Below are 22,998 nucleotides of genomic sequence, written 5' to 3'. Positions count from 1 at the left end.
TGTCCACCGCTCGGACAACACTTGCGCCATCTATTCATCTAATTCATTGACGTTGATACATTCTTTGGTAAATGTTTGATGATAACGTATTTATTATAATTTTGTTTATGTTTTTACATTTTGTAAAACAACTATATCTTTGTTTGTTGCGAACACAATGGATCAGGAGTCACTCGAGAATTCGATTTGGCCACAGACAAAAGTTTAATTAAGACTATCGTGCAAACAAAATTCTATATTTGTTTAAGATACCGGATCATTTGTTTTGGATATTTTTTTATTAGAAATATGCATGAATGAACCATGGTCTTATTGTGACTAACAGGTAACAGTTTTAAGCTGTCGACATTGTGATGTGATTAAGATAGTTCTCGTTCGCGCAACGCATGCATTGACCTGTGCATTTTGGTGTACAGTTCGGCACATAACAAAATATTTTGTTCTTAAAATAATCTTAAGTTTTATTATGTAGGTAAGATTTATTTCAAATTAATTAAATAGAAATTAATTATCTTGGGCATATCTTTAATTAATAAAATCTATAAGCTAAAGATATAAGGTGGTTGTACTTTAGAACTATCGACTCCTTACAAAAGTCAAAATTAATTGATTACGTGTGCCCAAAATAATCAAGAGCTCGAACATCGTGACTTTGAGGAATGTGTCTGCGCTGTCTCATAATTTATTAGTTCCAACGTGATTGATATTTTAAGTTCAACCGTCAAACAATAGTAATACGTACCCTTGCTTTGTATTTATTGTTACAAAGCAAGGGTACGTATTTAGAAAACAAAACTAGTGCGCGTCGACCGTCTCAAGGGTGTTCAACTAAAATAGAACGAGCAATAGGTCGCGGGAATCGATTGCATTCACGGAACTTATGCATCGATGATGAGCCAGTCCGGCAACAAGGTTACAGCGCAAACCACACACTGTAAGCTTAGGTCCACCTCTGTATACCGTATTAGCCTCGAAAACACGTTAAATTGATTATTAGTTAGCGGCAACCATTCGCCTACACGCAATACAAAGCGCACTGACAACATGTTTAAATTATATTTGTTTTCTAGATTTAGTCTACCACCTGTTAAAACTGTTTGTTTAACTACCTACCTTTTAATGAATATGAAACTTCCCACGCAGTTTAGAAAGCAATTAATATTAAATTCCTTGCTCGACATAGGTACTAAATATTACGTTATTTCTTCAACGGTCGCCAATTAGTAATAAATCAAGAATGACGCGAGCGCTTAGTACGAATTAATTCGCTTAGCGTTTCTGTTCTATAAATACACGGAGCGCTAGGGGGTTTGTAAACGCGGCTTAATATTAGCATATCAATCAAAATTTCATAAAATAAGGCAAATGAAATGCGTGTCCCCCGCTAATAGCTGTAGGAATGTTTTGGTGGTCGGCCTTGGGCGGGCTGCAGGCTATAGGCATTCGTCACGTTATCTTCATGGCAAGGCTTTCATAGCATCTGACTTATGTCTAGCCTTGCGGGAGATGTCGCGCAGGCACGCACACTGACAAACAACTATTCCCACGCTAATGTGGCCAGATGGCTGGCTTTCTGCAGAATTGTTTTCAAGTAAATTATGCTTCACAGAACCGTACTGCTAAATGTTTTGTTGTTCAACTTGAAATTGTATTATGTTAACTTGAAGGATAAAACAACTAAGTAATTAGTAAGATTATGTTCTTCTAACTGAGTGGTTGCTTATAACTAACCCTATCTTGTTGTTGTTTTCCCTCTTATAATTCCATCAACGAACTTCAAATTTCGAGGAACCATTAGGAATTTATGATAAAAAATGTTATTGGAACATGATGGAAAATCACAAGCTCCCAGGATAACAAAACTGTTTTCACTACATTTCAATTTGTTGCCTAAATATTTTAAAGGTTTTCGGAGAAATCTATTTTAACAGGGTATTTGGTTTCCATTTTTTATCACATTTTTTGGAGCTATTAATTAAATGGGAACTCGATTAACGCTTATTTTAGATTAAACCAAGCCATATTGTTTGAAATTATTAACTATCAGATTTTGGTGCTGTGAATATTTTTTTATATTATATGATTATTATTTTTTAACTTACACAGATGCTTTAATTGAGTTAAAGTTTTTCTTTTTAAAATATAGGTACCTATATTAATGTTCGACACTTAGATCAACTTTTTACGTATTTTAACATTTTAGGCGCAGTTTGGTATACAGTTTTAGTTTTAATTAAAATTCTGAGCATCTAAAGAAACCTTTGATCTCGATGGAGAAACAATTACGGTGGATCGAGAAGCGTTTTCTTATTACACCCTTATTTCACTACTTCACTCTTGCGGTTACACTTTCATAGAAACCGTAACTCTGTGATTAAGAATACCTTGTATTTTTTAAATTCCTTCAATTAAGAGTCGAGATTTTAATTGGAAAACTTTCTAACGTTTTTTCTACTATACTTTTGCTGGCTGCTTTGAATGGATTTTAAATCACGATACTTTTATGAGTAAAAGTATTGGCTATAGATTTTATTCTTATTAGATTTGTTGCTAATTCCTTTTTAAGTTAGGTTAGGTTACCTCTTGACAATTATAATAAAAGGATAAAAGGACCATGGGCAAAAATGTATGAAGCCTGGGCTCACCCACCAACAGAGATGAGACCAATTTGAATATACTTGTAAAGCACTAAATATAAAGATTTAAACTCATTTTTGCGAAGAATCCATTGGGTTATTTTGCTATAAATATTTTTCTCCGACCATAAATAAACTAATATTCTGCAAAAAGTAGTGCTGTTATGGCATTGTAGGTTTTGTTATTGAACACCTTTATCTAGTTTTAATTCCAGGTTTAATGTATACATAAAAAATAAAACAACTGCTAACAGTTAAAATTATTTTTGTTAACATTTCAATCAATACCAATAATAATGTCGTCTAAATATCCTGCCGGTGGATTAAATTGTGTGTGCCTGCCTAACCCTAGATACCATATTATTGAAATGATATGAGCACAACTTCCTACTGTGCGTCTACCTGTTAGACACGAGCAGTAAGGGTCATGGCACAGTATAGCGGCACCGCAACAGCACGGCGTGGACAGTCCGTGGACGATTTCTTCTTTGTGCTAGAGATGGAGTCTCCTGATGTCTCCTATGGATGTTCCTGAGTTTATACGCCACCGACTTCTATGCCGATGCACCTAAGAATAGTTTTTTTTTTGCTTTTCAGTGTTTTTGGGAGTCGGTTTTATTTTTTTGTAAAAAGTTTTTTATTTTTGGCTTTTCAGTGACAAGCATAGTTGTCACTATTCGCATTTGTGGAAAGTTCTCATCAATACGAATAATATAAGCCCAAACACGAGGTAGTTTACATATTCAGTTGTCGAGTTCCCTCGACCTTCTCCGGTCTCCATCATCAGGTCAGCTCCAAACCTTCACTGTTGCATAGTGTTATCAAACGTACACCTCATTGTCAAGTTTTTAACCTATGCACGCCTACAATTTTCGAAAGTTGCCCTCGATTTCTCAGGGTTTTCATCATCAGATCCTGACCTGGTGATGAAGGTGGTCCCATAATCCTATCATAATCAAATCCTGCGAATTAGGTTTTATGTCATGAACAACCAAGCGCACTACGACTCCTAACAATTCTTTTTCTACAAAACCTGTTTAGGTGCATATCTTTTTTTTGCCATGGAATTGAAGGTAGTGCCCATAGTAACAATTTTAGTACAAACAAAAACCTTCACAACGGCATATGCTATAACTCTGTTGGACAATGAGCCCAATTTGACTCATGGTCCTTTACTGAATCAGTCATGTCAAAAGATGGTTCTTATGGCTTATGTAATCAAGTTTTCAATCGAAAATTATCAAAGTCAACATCAACTTTTGGAACGATTATCGCAAAGTTACGCACTGTTTATCTTACAAAAAGCCGGTCCGTGTAAACAGTGTCGGCTATTATCGGCCTAACACATCGTACCCACCGGTAATTAGTTGGGCCAACACTTACCAAACACCAACCAACAGCGGCCAATATTGGCCAACTTCCACCAACGTGGCCGTTAAGTGTGAACACTATCCTCCTAAATTATGCTAGTACCGGGATGAAGATGGATTACAGTATAAATGAGAAGCCTTGTTCTAAATACGCCTTCGATGTTCTTCAAGGCTCTTCGGCATTAAACTACCAGTTTCCTCGAGCATTTACCTAGAATATTTCTCTTTGAAAAGTCAGCTTTAAAGGTTGAGCTAAAGCTGAATAAGGATTTAAATCTGGAAAGTCCTGAATGTACCTTTCAAAGTCATATTTTATTTACCTTGTAAGTTTATCTTGGTCAATCCTCATGCCTTACAAGGTTATATAAAGAAACATTTATCCTATTATGCGAAACAATAAAAGTTTAATATAATATTCATGATATTGTTGAATTTATGACTATTTATCTTTCAAGTTTTTTGCAAAATAAAATTTTAATTAATTAATTACTGTACTTTCTCGTGCACAATTATTTACAGTGTAATTGCTCCGTCGCTTTAAATGTTGGGTTAAAATTAATGTCTTTGCGAGTGCCGCCCTCCAATGGCGCACCTTCAAACATGTTTAAAATACTCGAACCTATTACAAAATGTCGCTAACTTTAGATATTATATCAAGTTACTTTCGCAGGTGCTCCACCTACATATACATGTATCTATTTTAATAACATCTAATTTTGTAGGCATTATTGTATGTACTACCTACTAAATTCGACCAATAAAATAGCACTAATTTTAGTTTGTCTCGGTATTCCAAAATTATTTTATTTATAGAAATTATGCTAATAGGTAGCAATTATATCTCTACGCAAGCCAGAATTTCGTATCCGTCTATTTAGCGATTGATTCAGATGTACCTACATACTAGCGTAGTAGGTACTAGGGACAGTAATTATACCCGTCTGAATATTTTTACAACAATAAAAATCCTAACTTATTAGGTTATCATAAATGCATACTTACTAAGTTTGGCAAAACGCGTGTACCTGTCAGGATGTAAACAAAAGTGAGCCCTGATAACAGTTTTTTAAACAAATTATCTAAGCGCCTATAAGAATACAGGCATTCCCATGTAATAATTCTAGTTAGAAATAGCCTGTATAACTAAACTATCTAAGTTTAACCCTCAATCTTCAAGCTGATGAATCGTGTATGCTATAGTCGAACTAACCCTCCCGATATCAAATCACATTCTGTCTCAACTTACAGACAAGTCCCAATTTTCGAAATTGGACCACTTTCCAACACGTGTAGCAACTACAGCACGAGAATGGTGCCAGAGTTAGTCACTTTTACAATAAACATTTTTTTTTCAAACATGTGATGGTTTCTAAGATATACCAGTAAAATGGCCAAACTATACTTTGTGAACCAAACTACACAGATGATCATATTATATTATTCTTCTATATCATAATATTTTGTTTCCTAACATTGTTTTTTACAGCTATAAGAAAATCCACTATTTCAGAATAAAATTGCATTCTGTATGCGACTCAAACATTTCAAAAATATTTCAGAAACAACATCTTCTTAGCATACTGCGAGCTTCGTAAAATTATTCGTCTTATATGGAGAGCAGTAGAGGCAAATGTCAAAGCAAAATCAAGTATGTTACTCTCATTATAAAAACGTAAGAGTCTCATTTATTAATTCAGCCATAAACACGTATACCGGAATCTTTATTTATGCCTGAAAGCGAATATAAAGAATTTCCCCCTCCACTCGCCGTCAAGATCGTCTTCATTTCTTTTCCTTGCAGATGAAATAATATCTCAAGTGGTCGGCGGAGCTCAAACGGAGCATTCCAACGAACAAAGGAAATCACTACATCAAAATCTCTACAAAACGAACTTTGATATTTCGCATAAACAAGCAAAATATAGTTTGATTGATCCAATTATTGTGCTAGTTCAATACTACGTGTATAATTCAATTTCTAACTGAAAAACAAACTGTCAGCTGTTTTTTGAATTTTGTGAACAATGTTATTGCTGATTGAGTTAAGTTTTGACCACAAAATTCGAGGACGCCAGCGGTATTATACTGTGATGTGGTTTTAACTCTATTTGAATAAACTGGAAAGTATTCAAATAAAAGGACCTTCATGTTTATAAAGCAACTTTGAACTAACTCTTGCGGAATTCAATTACTTCGTTTCTTTTATACTGGAATGCTTGCTACGGCAATATTTAGAAATCAGTCGTCACACTGAAAAGGCTTCAAATACTTTTTACTATTTTCTTAATTCAATTTTTAAGACTACGTCTGCAAAACGTTACCAAGTTTTGTCATTGAATGTTTTTAAAGCAAATTAATTCAAGTTGACAATCATTTCACAAAAATAACATGTTTACAAGAATTTTAACAACGTACCCTTCTCAACCTCGAAATAAGAACTATTTTTATTTATTCACACAAAAAACTTACTCTCAGCTTCCAAAAAATAGTACTCGAAACATTTTATTATGAGCACATAACATAAATACATCAGAAGCCCCCAAAAGGCATGATGAATGCCGGGCCAAGAGAAATAGCCTGTAAAAAGCGTGCTCACAAGCATTATGAAAGGGACTTTAACTATCGTACACGTCGGGAATGCGAATGTTTTGACCCTTTTGCTAAATAGGTCAATTATAAACATTGCTTCCTGGTCTTGCTTTATCCGATTTAAATTTAGAACAAATACCCCATTGACGGTTTCGCGGCTATCTGTGTTAAATACACAATTGTTGAACAAACGGCAAGCGTGTTCGAGACAGTTGAAATAAATTGCATTATTCTTCAAATAAGAGTACCCGCATACTGCAAGCTAAATAGTCGGTCGACAGTTGACCAACAGTTGTTAAAAAATAATTTTGAACCTGTATTCCGATTAAAGTTTTCAGTCGTTCTAGTACCGGCTAAATACCTGATCTTTGTAATGTGCGTACTACCATTCATCTTCATACAGATTTTAAGAGCCCAAACAAACTATTGATCGACTAAAAGGTTGCAGTGCGCTGTTACTCTAAGTGGTGCCAGAAGCTACGTACAAAAATAATGCGATTTTCTTTTGTTTTTCGTCTGTATGTCGCTAACAAAACTGCACTGAGACAAGTAAATCTAGACGTGGGTTTATTGTGACAAGTTTAATGTTTAATCTTTAGGTATTTAGTTTATGTATTATTAAACGTGTCCCTTAAATGAAAAAAGATGTAGGTACTGTCACTAAAATAAAATAACTTTTTGTGTATAAAATACAAAGCATTGTTTACAACATAAAATATGTAAATAATTTTTCAGTAAAGGAATATTACAGTTTTTTCGAACACAATGTTCAAAGAAAACATTAATAAATTGCTTTTTGTTTTATCAAATCACGTGTAACACTAATGTGGAGATTCACTTACGTACTAAGTGAATGTAAACATTTTCAGCTTATCTGAAACTTCACATATAATAATATGCTTATTTTTATGTGTAGCATACAGGTGGGCTACCATCATCACCCTGTGGATACCACAAGATGGCCACTACAGACGGGGTAGGTCCCTAAAAGAGATGGCGGGACGACCTGGACGCCTACAACCCAGAATATGTCTTCTTCTTATCGAGTGAGCTGCAGGTTTAATCACCTAACAAGCCCTAGTGCTTTCTCAAATCCGGCTGATGGCCTCTAACGTGGAATGGTGGAAACACTCGAAAGATCGAGAGGTGTGCAGATAAAATAGGGAGGTCTTTGCCCAGTAGTGGAACAATTCAGGCTTAGAATAAAAAATGCAGGTACCATTTGCACGTTAAATGTAGGTAGGTTTGTCATTCAGTCTCCTCGGAGCGCTGTTTACTTACCACACAGAATCTGAATTTATGAATATGGACTAACTTGTGCCAATATATACCTAGATATACCTAGGTATAGATAACATTATTATTTCGAAGAACTTCGCTATAACACATAGCAGTTAAAAGAAAAGCGACAAGATTGCGTCATATTGTTTCTGTATACGTGGAAATCGTTCATTCATGTTTTATACATACGCGTTAAATATGATGAAAGTACTGTTTTCATAATTTCGTTTAATAAAATATTGTTATGTATTACTGTCTGTTGGGACAATCTGTGATGGGTAATGAATTCGTATGAAAATTAATATTCTTCTTAAAATTTAAATTTCCGCTCCTTACAGCCTCTGTTAAGAGCTTATTAAAGTATTATTAAATTATTCCGTACGTTGCAATAAGACGTATTTATTGCACACACCCACACAATACAATACTCATAATATTGATCAGCAATGGTATACACAATTCGTTTACAATATCTCATAAAGATAACTAGTACGGAGATAGTTGTATGACAAAACTGCAGGGCGATCCTGTCTGACTACAGATGGTTCTATTATGGAAATGGTCCTGTCTCAACGTAGAGATAAGTGAAGGTTACATGTAAATTATACAGCGACCGCCGCTGAATAACTATTGCATATCGACAGGGTTTCGGCGATCCGATAAGCAGAACGTGAAAGTGTAAAACAAGGGGGAACACGTTTTACGGCAACATTCGAATGGAGCACATCGGCGTCATATTTCATTAGGACGCGCGTTCACGAGACCGACATAAGAATTCGCGGAAGCGAGATACAAACGGCGGCAAACGTGGGAGGCGGCAACCCCTTACTCGAGGCTGGCAACACCGGCGGTACTCGCATCCTAGTACGGCGTGTTTATTCTGCCGCGTATATCGACCGGCGGGCGCGCGGGGTCCCGCGGGCGCGCGCCGCTGCTCAGTCGCCTCCGCCGCGCGCTCCGGCCCGCTCGTCTCCTACCCGCGCCGACACCACCCGATACAACTATTCGCTGTCTTACAAACACTAATAAACTGTCACAACTCATATCACTATTCCATTAAACCCCACCGCGCTACGGACCTTCCCGCGGATGTGATACAACCAAACAAAACCTTGTGTCATGTGACAGTGCTGCTATTGCTTGCAAATCTTCAGGCGGCTGTCTAAACGGTAAGATGTTACTTTTATTTGAATAATGATAGATAACTTTTGTCGAAGGTCAACGGTCGTGGTCGTTATATATTTGTATGTATATAGCATGTGAGGTCGGGCAGCTAGTAAACATGCTAAGTTTTGATCTTTGATAAGAGGTTACGATAACCGTTCAGCCTATTGTATTTGTATTATGACTTTACATTAATGTTTCACAAAGCCGTAAAACTTACAGTCGTTATATTAATGTGACCCAAGATTAACGTTATATTGTTTAGCTTTATATCAACTGATAGAGCGTTTAGTGGTAAGCGAATCTGTTCCTTATGCAGCAGTCTACAGTGCTTGTCTACGGAGTAGTGAGGGACTACGGCGTAGCAACTTCGTAGTAGCTTGTAGCAATTAGTGTCATATTGCCCGTTTATTTATGCCGGGCGGCGGGAAGATTGTAATGTTCCGTCCAATAAGTAGCAAAGCCTTTGTTTATCCTCCACTTAGGGCCTGTCGAGCAAACGTCAAACTTCCTCTGAAAACCTACACTTTGTGCTTTAAAATGTAAAAGTATCCACATTAAATATACACTTTATCTAAAATATCGCTGCTCAAATGGAGCTTTATGAAAATTTCGTTTAAAAAGTCATAGTTTTGAAACTATTGAGAGGAAACTCAATGTTTTATTTATTTCGTTTGAGTATTGTCTTATTTCATTTGGTCGCTCACTTTTTCCTTGTCATAATGAGCTTTGTGTTGAATGTTTGATATCGTTCGTAAGGTATTTTGTGATACCATTACGTACCCATACGTTTGAATAATTGAAGCAACATACAACATGGGTATATTTTCAGTGAACCAAACAAGCATTGACAATGAAAATATTAATTAATTAGTAACTTGGCCTTGTTAATCTTTGTAATAGATCGATATTTCGATGCCTTTTTATTGTTTAAGTTGGCCCTTAGTACTTAAGCTTTGTTTACTAGGATCTATTTTCTTCCTTTATAATATTTCGACGTCATAATATACTTTCCTATTTGGTTTAATTTATAAGAAGATTATGACACATTAAACTAGTCACATTGAAATGAACCCACAACATAAAAAGCTACAAAAAATTTGCTATTGGGTAACCATACCACTGAAATTCGATTTTCTCAAATAATACGTAACATTATTAAACAAAAGACATCGCCAATTGGAACTAGCAAACAGCGAACGTTTGGAGCCGAAACTAAATTATACATCGAAGATTTAATGTTATCACGATGTTCGCATTATCAAGCAGAGGACAATCGCAGAATTATTCAACGTCTAGAAATTGGTCGAGTTCAAATAGAGCGAATATTTGATAGCGCCGTGCATGCTAATACTACATTTCTATAATCTTCGCTTTTTATCTTGGATATTTTTTCTGCTCATTTTTAAATGAAGAGTTATAGAAGTTCTTTGCATTTTAAAATGTATAATTCGGAATATTTTTAGTAGGTTAAGAATATTATTTTCGAGGATCAAAAGTTTATTTCAATATTGTATTTCACATTAAACAGAGTATTTTCAGAAAAAAGTTGACAGCTACTGAACCTTGTCGCAAGATCTACTGTCGTCCGCAGACTCTACGCGGGGGTCATGCGGTCCATGGCCCTTTACGGGGCCCCGGTATGGGCACGTTCGGTACGGCCGCGGGCTGTACACTACCTGAACGTGCCCCAAAGGGTGATAGCCATTAGGCTAATCCGGGGGTACCGCACGATTTCCCGCGAAGCAGCTGGCCTACTTGCTGGACTGCCACCGTGGGATCTGGAGGCGAGGGTCTTCTTGCGCCTGTACGACTGGCGCGAGGAGGCTCAGCGCCGGGGAGAAACCCCGTTGCCGCGGCAAGTTGTCGCGCAGCGGGCGGAGCTCCGGCGCGATCTCATGGTGGCCTGGAGGGAGCGACTGTCGCAACCCAGTGCAGGGCACGCCACCATCGTGGCGATAAGTCCCCTCTTTGAGGAGTGGCTCGGGAGGAGTCACGGCGCCCTCACGTACCGCATGACGCAGGTCCTCACCGGACACGGTTGTTTCGGGAGGTACCTGCACCGCATCGGTCGTGAGGAGGCGCCCGGGTGTCACCATTGTGCGGACAGCCCCGAGGACACGGTGGACCACACAGTCCAGGTGTGCCCGCCGGGTCCTCGTCGAGGCTTTGGGCGGCGGCGACCTCTCGCGTCCGGCCCTGGTTCAGGCCATGGTCCGGGGCGAGAGGGAATGGGATGCCGTCGCCTCCTTCTGCGAAGCGGTCATGCTCGAGAAGGAGGAGGCGGAACGCCAGAGAGTTCGCACCTCTCATCCCGGCCGCCGCGCTGGACCAGGTAGACACCATGGGCGCCGGGTGTCGCGAGATGACTCCCGGCCACCGTAGGCGGGGCCCGGGTCTGTGGGCGGTGAGTTCGGGTGGCTCATCGTCCCTCTGTCTTTCTAGACGACAGACCCGTGTCGACGGCGCGCGTTGTTCCACGCGCTCCTCAAAGAGATGTCAGCAACCCCAGCGGGGCCCAGCAGGGCCAAGGCCTGCCGGGGCTGCGGGTTGTTCGAAAGAGATACCGCGGCCCTGGTACATAAAAGGCCTATGACGGAACACGACGATTTTAGTCAGTAAGAGTCTGATACTCCCTCACCGCTCCTAACCCACAGCGGGAGGGGTCATTTGATGATTTTACGTCGCTAAAAAAAAAAAAAAAAAAGATCTACTGTCGTGCTTTGGAAAGCATTTTTTCACATGATCTTGTATGGAAATCGTTGTGAACGCCACCATTATTATTAAATAATGAAAGTAGAAATTATCGATACTTTACCAATCAAATAACAAAACACGAGTAACGTATGCTAATTTCGATATTTTAATTAGACATACACATACATACAATGTGAGCATTCACAGGATCTAATCGATATGCAGTAAGGAGGCTCATTATTTCGAAGTCTCGTTTCTTTATCTATTTCCCAGGAAAACAAAACAATTCAATGTACATACGTATAATGTATATGTACGTGTTTTCCTGTCACTGAGCAGAGCTTTTCCTTATTATTTTCACAGAGCAAATCCCCAATAAATAAATAAAATAAAGGCTTACCCCAGGTTAAGTGACTCCCTATGTCACGGCTTATATCGACCAACTGCTATAACAAGCACTTTCAATTTTAAATAACTTTGAAAACAATGAAAACTTCCTCAGTATGTGTCAATTAGAAGGCTTTTCATAGTTCTAGGTCAAATTAGATTGTTGATAGTTTAATTATGACTACGTAACATGTAATTAAATAACTAAAACTAAAAGGTCAATGTTTTCAAATAAGCTTTGATTTATTAACATGTCGAAAACAAGCTAATTCAATGTATTCTGTATGTTTGATTATTGTAATATGTAATTTAAAAAGTAAATATCGAAGAAACAATTTTAGTTTAATTACAAAAAAATACTGGCAGGTCCTTAATAGACATTCGAAGGGGTACCGAATTTTTTGTGCAGTTGCGGTCAGACTGTACCTTAAACACGCGTCAAACGTTACTTAAACTTTTTGCAATAACACCAAAGACTCCCCATACTAAAGAAACTTCAAATCTTCTTTAAGTGAACCTCAAACATTAAACATCTGCTAAGTTAATCAATTCAGGCTATCCGGCCGACTCGTAAGTGCCCAGCTTGGCGGAAGATGGTTATTTATTCAGGTATACGTCACAACGGTAGGCGCAAGCGCTGCCTTATATCTTTACCTTTACCTTTACTCACGTGCCGCACTCGGTCAAGGCTGTGGACTTCGATTAATTTGTCCTTTTTTACTGTTGTTAATCAATGGTTGGTCGTATTTATAGAAAGGTTGTATAACATGTGTCTGTACAAAAGTTTTTTTGGTTGTATTTTGATGTTTTGTGTATGCTGAATTTAAAGTTTATTAAGTTTACTACACCTTATATTGGTGACTAGTAGATATTGTCGCCACATATGTGAATAATAAAGTTGCTCTCATCATTAATTGATGGATTATATCATAATCCCTATTCTTGAGTACAATTATTTCACCAATCTTTAATTCTCAGTTTATAACGACATACTAGGCTAAGTCACATAATATAAAAGTCGAGATACCTAGAGATGATGAAAACCTTTGCATGCGTAAATTCACAAATATGTAGTTAGACGTGTTTATTTATAGATAGCTTCCAGACTACAAACTGTTTGTTCTGTGTCCTGACTAATTAATGTGACCTAAGGCTAGGGTCTGTTTTAGAAGTCGATGTCTTAGGATAGGCTCTGGTCGAGGTCTGTCTGCTCTCACCTTTGAGTGGGGGCTTGCAAAAGCTTTAGTTGTAGTAGTCCAAAATTAAAACAGTGGTATGAACATTAGTTCAAAAATCATACGTAAACTAATACTATCACTAGTGATAAAATTTTTAAAAATCTTGTAATTCAAGAACGAGCCCAGTGCGAGATGGACTCGCACGCGAAAGGTTCCGTATACAATAGTCTAGTGACAGATGAGCGAACAAGGTCCCGTTTTACCCTATGGGTACCGAACCCTAAAACGATGACGAAATATTTGTTTTGAGTAAAACAATAAAAATAACATGATTAATTTAGAATTTTTTTATACAAAACATGTGTACTATATCTATGTTACAAACACTTTACAATATTATTTGACCACATTCTGAACGTTGTCCAAACAGTTGAACAATGAACGTGAATAGTAGTTTATTTACAAACACTGCCAAGTAATAAATATAACCAACGAAACCGCGACCTTCAGTACCTTTGCTATATTAATCGTCAGTACGTTTAAACAATTTGTTTAATTAAAAACACGAACGAATGTATATTTCCGTAATTGTACCCTTTTGTAACGTGCTCGATAAACCTAGCGGTAGGCACCTTTTACTGTGAGTGCTTATTACTAATAAATAAATGGAATATAAAAAATAATGAAAGTAGTTCCAATTTTAAATTGCCTTACCCTTATCCATAATTAAAAAAAATCTCACGTCATGTCACTATTTTCTTATACCCAATATTGTTCTAAATCCAAATATGAACCGTTTGATAGTAAGCTAAGCTAAAATACTGTCAATTTGTTTCCGATTTCTGAACACAACGAAACAGTCAACAGGAGCCATTACAGAGCTGCGTGTCATAAATACAGGAACAAAAGCACATTAATTAAATCGCCAATAACAATATAACGGTGAATAACCAAGAAATATTACTTCTACAGGTTATTCTTCAAACCTTTTGTTCAAGAATAATGTACAATGCAAAGTGCTTTCAATACCGCGTTTACGTGAAAAAGGGAAAAAGAATTGAATGAAATAAAACACCCTGTAGGCTGTATACGTTATTAGGGGTAAATGCTTTTGTGTAATATTGTTCCACTTTGCAGTATAACTCTAATCCTCTATAAAGAATTACTTTATAGAGGATAGAGAAGAAAAGTAGCACGACAATTATCTTGATTATTACCAAGTGCGAAACTTGGATAGACTTATGTTATTTGGATATAAAGTTTGAGGAGCTCTTCTAAGATCAAATGACACGCATTTTGCTTTCATTCGTTATAGTAAAGCTTGTGTACGTAAATCCGGTAGGTACTTTCAGCTAAGAGCAGCAATAGAAATATAAATAACTAAACAACATTTTTATTCCTTCTACGACACAATACGCACCCCAAAAACGTCTCCAAAGTAACAACAAAACAAAAATTCTTTACGAAACATATTTATACTTATATAAATTGGAGTGACCTTAAGAAACCGTCGGCTCGGCTTACATATCGTGTCTGTCAATCACTGAACGCAACCGTCAGCGAACCGAAACTATCACAAACATATTTAAACAAGTTATCATATTTTACGTGAAACTTTCAGTTGTCACTTGTTTTGTTGCGGGTGATTCGAAAAACTTTGTTGTTCCACGAAAATTGTATTGGAATTGTTAGCGATATGACCTTGATATACTAATGTCTTGCTTCAAGTTTTACGTACTTTCTCAGGGTTATTTGAACTTATTTGTTACTTGTAGGTTCATTCTATTTTTGAAATACTTTTTACACGATATGTGTCAATCAGTCATTGTCAAATAACAGACAGCTGTTTAACAGATGAGGTCCAAATAAATGGCTTCCCATAATATTTTAACCAGCTTAATGTAACTCGCAATGTTTGTTTAGGTCAAACCTTATACTGAATTAGAATCCCTTCCTATCACCCTGTGCACATAAAATTTTACGTTTCGTTTCATTCCGAAGACAATGCATATCTAACCCATTCCTCTGCAAGCACATTCATGTTCTTGATGATTTATAATATCTCTTACAGATCTTTGGAAGTGTCGTATTTACGTTCGTTTTCTTTTTTTTTATTTAACTTTTATATAAGATCAACTGGCTGATTTCTAAAACCTTCTATACAAGTAGGTAGGTCGGTCTTCAGTTAAACCAGTGCCAATATGCAGGACTGGAATTTCACCGAAGTCTTTCTCCTTTGAAAATCGTGAGTGAATTCCGTCCCACAAGTAGATGGAAATAAATTGAGAAACGTCTGCTCCGATTCTTCGTTTCGTATAGTGAATAATTTCAAATGTCCATGGCATATGTGTTGGTGCATATTGCAATTTACTTTTTGTTAAACATAGACAATATTTTACTCTGAAAAGTAGGTTTGTGATTCATATTTTTTATATACCTACTTACAGCATGATAATGAGTAACCCTATATTTTAAGTACATTAGAAGGTCTTCTACGAGTATCACCGGAGCCAAATGCAAAAATAAAACCTAAACATTTGAGATTCAAAATCAAGGCAGCAGTTAAAAAATAATGCAGCCTTAAAATTCCAGCTATATTTTATAAGATTAGCCTGTTTTCCCGCTATGTTCCGACATTTCAACATCATTATTCAATATTTAATAAGACCGACGCCATTAGGAACCCTTAGTTCATTTCATTCGTTCCTTTGTGAATGTTCAACTGGTATGGAGTGGTCAGTATTTCTGCTTGTATTTTTAGAATTTCATCCTAAAATGTCGGCAGGTGACGATAAATTATAAAACACGGGTCCCCGTTCATTTTTGTTGACATAAAGGCTTGACGTTCGGTCGTGTTATCGCGGGTTTTTCTCTTGACATACAACATTTTGGGCGTTATTAGACACCGTCGCGTCTAAAAATAACGTTACATTTTTAAATATTTGTGTTCCCATATTTATAGTAAAAAAAGGGCAACATTGCTTCTAGTAAAATGAGCCAGAAGGCGGGTACGGTACGTTTTTTACGGTAAAATGGTAATAGGATGAATAAAGCACAAAAAATTTTCCATGCTAATAAAGTATGAACTTTAAAGTAACATAACAGAAAATAGTTTGAATTCCTCCAATTTAATTCAACGTTCCAATCAATTTAGAATGCCGTGACTTAAAGTATTGCATACAGTCTAGCCATTGGAATCAGTGAACGACTGGTCGTAGACGTCACGTGAATGAACTATGACGGTAAAGTAGATAAATAGCTTTCTGAGTAAATACGGAATAATCGTGTTTCCACACAATATTGCACGCTATAGTATTTTTCAAGATAACTGGATAAAAAAGGATTGCCGCGGAACGACGCAGTGCGGCGCAAGACCCGGCTAAAAGTCTTGTATATTGTGTATAAATTAACTGCAGCCGGACTCAGATCACGGTACAATTGAGAAGAACAACTTATTTGCTTGAAACTGGAGTAGCTAAGAACGGAGGCAAAACTTGGGAATCCAGACACAAAGCTGCTAATACAATACAATACATGACATGCGTGATAGCATTTATATTTCCTTTATAATTCTATGGTTTCATAATTTAGCTACCATTTATTTTTGTATTTCAAGCCTATCTCATTTAATTAAATTCATTATAAACAATAATAAAACTGGCTTCTTAAAACAAAACTTAAACTATAATAAAAAACAGTTCCAGCGAAATAATTTCTCAATTCCACTAAAGGATCAAGTTTTCAAAGAGAATGTGTTATCTCAGTCGTTCTGACTAATGCTTTTTGAATCGTCGCTCCTCGGGATATCCAACTTTATAATCTTGATCCCAAACTTTTCGATGCGAAGCGAAAACTGCAATTTCTCAAGTACCAAGTTTTATGATAAATTATCGATCGAGAAAGTTGAAAAAACAAGTTTCTATCTATTCAATGTAAGTGTGTAATTTCTTTAAATCTGATGGAGAATTACCATAGGAATACTTAAGTTAAAGTCCTTTATTAAGTGAAAAAGGAAAAAGGTGGATTTGTGTTCTTTTCAGTTCATTGAAATTCACTTGTTCCGAGTTGAGCGTAGAAAAGCACTTGAGGGATGAAAAAGGTTTGACTATTTTATTATTGACTAGTCTGCCCGCGGCGCTGTTTGCGGAAACTCTGTTATTCTTATGCCCGAGTAGATTAAATTTTGAATTTCCTCCGCTCTTAGAGACCTTAAACGTTGTTTAGATGCGCCTTTTATTTTATTTTGTTCTCTCTGCTCCATAAAATTAAATCTGTTTTCTTTTATTCTCTAGATAACTACTAAGTAAAAATGTAGGTTAAACTCTCGTATTTCAAACTTCGTTGTTGTTTTTTATCTCGATGGTCGATGGTAAAATTGCTGGATAACCAAAGTAAACTTTGTTTGTGTAAACACTGTTTTCAGAAAATATATAACCGATGCTTTTTATTTAACTTGAAAAGGTTTTACCTTTATTTAATTAAGTGAGCAAAGATAGCAGGTTTCTACAAACAAACAACAGAATCGACTATCGATAAAACATAAAAAGCGAAACCAATTCAATTCAGTAAATTAATTAAGTTGAGATATTTTCTTTACTACACGATTTTTACGCACACAATGACTGTACAGTACATGAAAATATTCTTAATTAAACAATAACACAAAAGATACTCTGATTGTGTTTGATCCCTGCACACAAGACAGACAGAAAATCACTGCGCTTGCCAATTAGTACGAAAAAGTTTACTCTGTCGAAATGCAGATGTCGCTAGTTACCTGAACCTTCGTTTGTTCCTTTATCTCGAACAAGGTTTGGGTCAAGGATGTCTCAGGGATCACAAATATTGTCGTACTTGAGTTATTGCTCCATGCGAGTCGTCTCAGCGAGTTCGAGTGAAACGATGCTTGTTATTTCAAAATGGCGCTGGACCACTGAAATATTGCAATTCTTACAACAAATGTCTTTCTTGTAGAAACATATTTTCTCTTGTCCCGTGGGGATATTAGAACTATTTGTAGTTGAGATCTTTGATCGGTCTATGCGAAGTAATATGTGTATGTAATTGATGAATTTAGCAGTTTTCAGCCGATTGCGAACTTGAAACGTCTTAGTAGGTATAGAAGTATCAGGAAAAGGTATTGTCTCGTGTGTATTCTGTTTATGTGTACATTATATAATTTTTGTCAAAAAAATTCAACCTCCGTAAATAATAAACATAAACCCAATATAAATACAAATAGTAAACATAAATGCTATATATTATCTAAGCCCATTTATCACCTGCAGCAATCCGTTTAAATATTGAACACGTGCATATTCATCTGCATGCAATTATCTGAGCAAAGCGCGCCGCATGCAAGATTCTGAACAAGATTGCCTATTTCAAAAAGGAAACAGAACTGAATACCTTACGTACATTATATATATGAAAATGCGGATTACCTCTATACATATCATATACTTCACACTAGTAAACATAAGAATTTCGTATAAAAGCAACCACACTTACCAAGTGCGGTAAGTATAGGAAGGTACGGTAAATTATATTCAAACAAAACACAAAATTCAATTTGTCCAATTTCCCTGAGTCTAAGCATAAAAACCTCCCCAGGGCGTTAAAATTCCGTCTCTGAAAAACATATTACAAACTGTACGATGGAAAAAACATTTCCCTTTTTCTCAAGCACAAAAGGAAAGCCGATTATCTGTACCTACCTGTGTCTCGTGCGTTCTTGCCGATGTCATCGAAAACCACTTAAATATTTACATGTTATACACCGATCTACATATTATTACATTTTTGTATGCGAGAACCGGTAACCGAGTGGAAACTGCTTACGTTTCCATTTTGTTATCGCCTTTATCCAGAGAGCGTTGCAATTTAGACGTGTCACTGACATTTACACAAGTTCAACCTGTGTGGGTGTACGTACGTGCCTACGAACTCATATAGTACTTTTTGTAAAACGCTGCCGTGGCGCATCGAACAAATATGTTTTGCCAATATTACCTGAAAAAGCTCTTCATCGTAAGTATTGATTAAATGCAGTCATCTCGTGTCTCGACACTTCAATCAACTGGAAAATTATGGTTGAAAACGAGTAATCTCATCTGATGTCTAAAGAGGTGCTCGAATAACCACCAATAATTTAAAACACAACCCAAAACAAAGGTCTGCTTACTTTGAATCGCTTACGAAATTATTGACCCTCAATAATAGCCGACAGCCGATATTATTAAAACCTTATAACAATATTACAAACACTTCATAATTAAAACATGTTGCTAACCAGAAGTTGGTAAGGTAACGTAATATTTTTAATTCCCTTCGGCTTATCGGATTGTATAAACTCTCAAAATTTCCCAGTTGGCGAAAATTTTTATAAAATAATTATGGCCGCCCCCGTTTTATTCAACTGGAATTTTTGTTGACTTAATTATTCGTTATACATTTTTAAATAGAGCAATTAATTTGAAAAGGAACTTTTGCTCTGACCTAATATTTAAAATAGCTGAAGGTTGCCTACGCAAAAGCCGCCTAACTACCATTTTCGTGATAATAGTACCGACAAATAATATTTTAAACACTTCTAAGAAATACATACTAGTCTAAAAACACGTTATGCGGGTTATTACTAATGTTCTTGTGGTCTGCTTTCCTACCATATTTTAAAGGGGGTGCTACCAGTAAAAGAGTTTGGTATAAAAGGCAGCGTCGGAAATCCAAGCCCAGGTTTCTTGTTAAATTATACTGGTTATCAAACCATAACTTTACCAGCTCCCATACTTCGGTAATTAAATGTTTATGAAAAAATTATAAAAGCGCCTATTATTCCGTAATTTATTAATTTATTCAACAGCGCTATATACTGGGTGTTTTATTCATTTTCATATTTTCCCGTGTAATAGTATCGACGTGAAGTCGTGAACTAAATTCAGTGGAAGCCTCGTTTTATAGCTTCCGTACTTTATGGTAATAGGCGCAAACCTCCGGTTGTTCTGCCGTCGCTGCTCTGCTCACTTACGAGTAACTTAGCTAAAATTTTATCGATATATTAAAAGAGCCTCTGCAATTACAAATCTTTGGATTGTTTTAAGCATTTCAGGAAAGACGGTTTCTTAATGACAAATACTGAAACTCACGGAATCCATTAGGCCTTGTCAAAAATACATAAATGAATATTATCGCTTAATTTGAACCCTTTTTCTTTGATTAAAAAATATTGGTTCTACCATCGTTATCCCGAAATACCGATCGACTCATACGAAACATTCATAAGTGTGTCTTAAAGATTTCCTGTGCTTTGTGAAGCCAGCAGAAAAGGCAGAAGCCGGCTATTTATTGTACAAAGGTGTTCTCAATAGAGATACAACAGAGAGCGACCTTTCGGGCTCATTCAACGAACTCCCTGGCCTTTGCCGTACAATAGGTCGGATCTGAAGCCGTTGGTGGCGACACACGAAAGTTGCTTGTTAGTTATCACAATAGCCTGTTATACGTACATTTTTATACATTAGTAGGTATATATCGGAAAGTTGGATGGTACGTTGTACAACTTTTTGTCCCAATTAAAGAGTTGCGAGCGTGTAACTGCAGTTACGTGTGACGAATGCTTTTCACAATTAATGTTTAGTTTAAATGCTCCAAACGTTTCATGGCTTGCTAAATTGTTAGCTGCATTAGGATAAAATACTGCATAAAACCATTAACATTTCGTTAGAATTTAATGCTAAAATAAAAACCGTCGTGGAAATACCACAGTTTATTTTAAAGACCTTCACCTTGGATTCAACGAATTACAGTAACAGTGACATGCAACGTAGGTCGCACGTCATCACACGTTAGTACGTTTATTTCCTACGTCATGGTGTAATTTGAACCTACCGTCATCCTTGTTACTTCACAAGTATGGAAATATTATTACCCATTCGTTCAAACACTCTTAAAAATTACCTTCAGAAGGACGGGCTTTGTTATTATAAAGCACCGTTTTAAAGCACTTGGCCTTAAAGTAAAATTGCGAGGAACGTAGCGCAATATTGCATATTATGGGAATAATGCACGCCGGTAATACCAACTTTAATGAAACGGCAGTTTAAAATTTACCATGGAATATTAAGTATTTAAACGCGAGGTCGAAAATGTGGCCTTTTAGCGGTGTGCTGGGTACATTCGCTCACTAAGTATCGTTTCTGTCAGTGAGTTTTATTGGCCTAGGCTGTTATTATTTAGCCATTATTGTGATTTTGTTGACAGAAAGTGTGTTTCTTTAGACACAATTTCTTTTTACTGGAAAATATAATATTCCGTGTTGTGAGAACATAGTAAAACAAAAGGCCAATAAATAAAATCGAAGCCTAAATTCTAATTTCATTTGAGGTGACCTTAATCGAATTTGCATAGCTCGTGAAACAAAAATTTAAATTGTTTAATAAAATGTGAAATTCATTTACGATATCCCCTGAATATTTCCATTTGTGATTGTGAAATTGAACTTTTTTGTGATCATGATTTTACCTGCGAACTTTTTACCGATTATGTCGATATCAAAGGATTTGTTTGAAAATTATTGTTTAGGGTCGTTTTATCATTGGTATTTTAAATTATCATGTTTATTAGGATAATATTTATTATTTGTTACTTGTTTGAATGTTTGTGTGAGCAGAATAGAGACGAAAAGACGAGTGCTCGTCAGTATTGAATGTAGTAGTTATTATTATTATTGATTGATGTAAGTTTTAGATACAATAAAGGTCATGTTACTTTAGACATTATAATATATTATATGGGAATAATTTATTAAAGAGTAATAAACTGTTGATGGAATAAAGGTACGTTGGTTCCATCAACAGTGTCACACCAACACCGTTTCCGTGCAATGATTCCAAGAAAGAGAATTTTCACGAATTTCCACACTCAAAAGTAAATTATTTTAACATACTAGATGAAGCAGCGTGTATGTACTTTCTTGCTTCGACCGAAATTGAAACAAGTACGTGAATAATATACCGGGTTTCTTCAATTGCCAAGTAATTTGTCATTTGACATGATGTCAAATCCGGAAGCTGTGAATTTAATTCTACAAATAAAACGTCTGACTCCCGTAAAAATTCAGAGTACGTTACTTTATGTTGTACTCTAAAAGCCTGTTTTATGATTGGTCGTAAAAAAGCGAGCCTCCACGAGCCAATTTCGTTCTTTAATTAGGGTAACATTCTTGTTTAACACAGCACATTGGAGTAGCTATATACTCGATGTGGAGCATTGAGGTGTATCCCTCGGGCGATACTTGTGTACAGACGCTCATCACTAATATATAATCACAATAGATCCTTCTCGAACGCTCATTACTGTTACTGTGCTTGTATGCTAACAATACGCCTGACATATAAATACAACACACAATGTTCTACTTTTAAAACAGTGTTCATTAAGTTTCTTGTCTGTTCTTCTCCAGACCAAGTCTGTAGTAGACTATTTGAAATAAAAACCTTTTGGCCTTACTATTATACAAAAACTTTAACAACTGTTTTACACTTGTCTAAAAAAATGTGGCTCCAAAATGAACCTTATGTCAACGTCATAATTTGACATTTTTTTAGACAAGTCTTAAACTGACGTTAAAAAGTTTTTGTGGTAAGACGGTAGATTTTAAATTTAAACAAAGCATGGTTATAATTTGTCCACAAGAAC

The 22,998-nt window shown here is 36.3% G+C and overlaps 1 protein-coding gene across 1 annotated transcript in view; it reads left to right on the top strand.

Moving 5' to 3' along the window:
- The first annotated feature begins 8,838 nt into the window (after window positions 1-8,838).
- LOC124631455 (heparan sulfate glucosamine 3-O-sulfotransferase 1) overlaps window positions 8,839-22,998 on the top strand; it is a 30,243-nt gene continuing 16,083 nt past the window's right edge. The window contains exon 1 of the mRNA XM_047165854.1: window positions 8,839-9,045. The gene's annotated coding sequence lies outside the window, so the exon portion shown is untranslated. The remainder of the gene's footprint in view (window positions 9,046-22,998) is intronic.

Source organism: Helicoverpa zea, chromosome 6 (assembly GCF_022581195.2).
Source record: "Helicoverpa zea isolate HzStark_Cry1AcR chromosome 6, ilHelZeax1.1, whole genome shotgun sequence".
NCBI lineage: Eukaryota > Metazoa > Arthropoda > Insecta > Lepidoptera > Noctuidae > Helicoverpa > Helicoverpa zea.
This window is presented reverse-complemented; position numbering and strand designations above follow the sequence as displayed.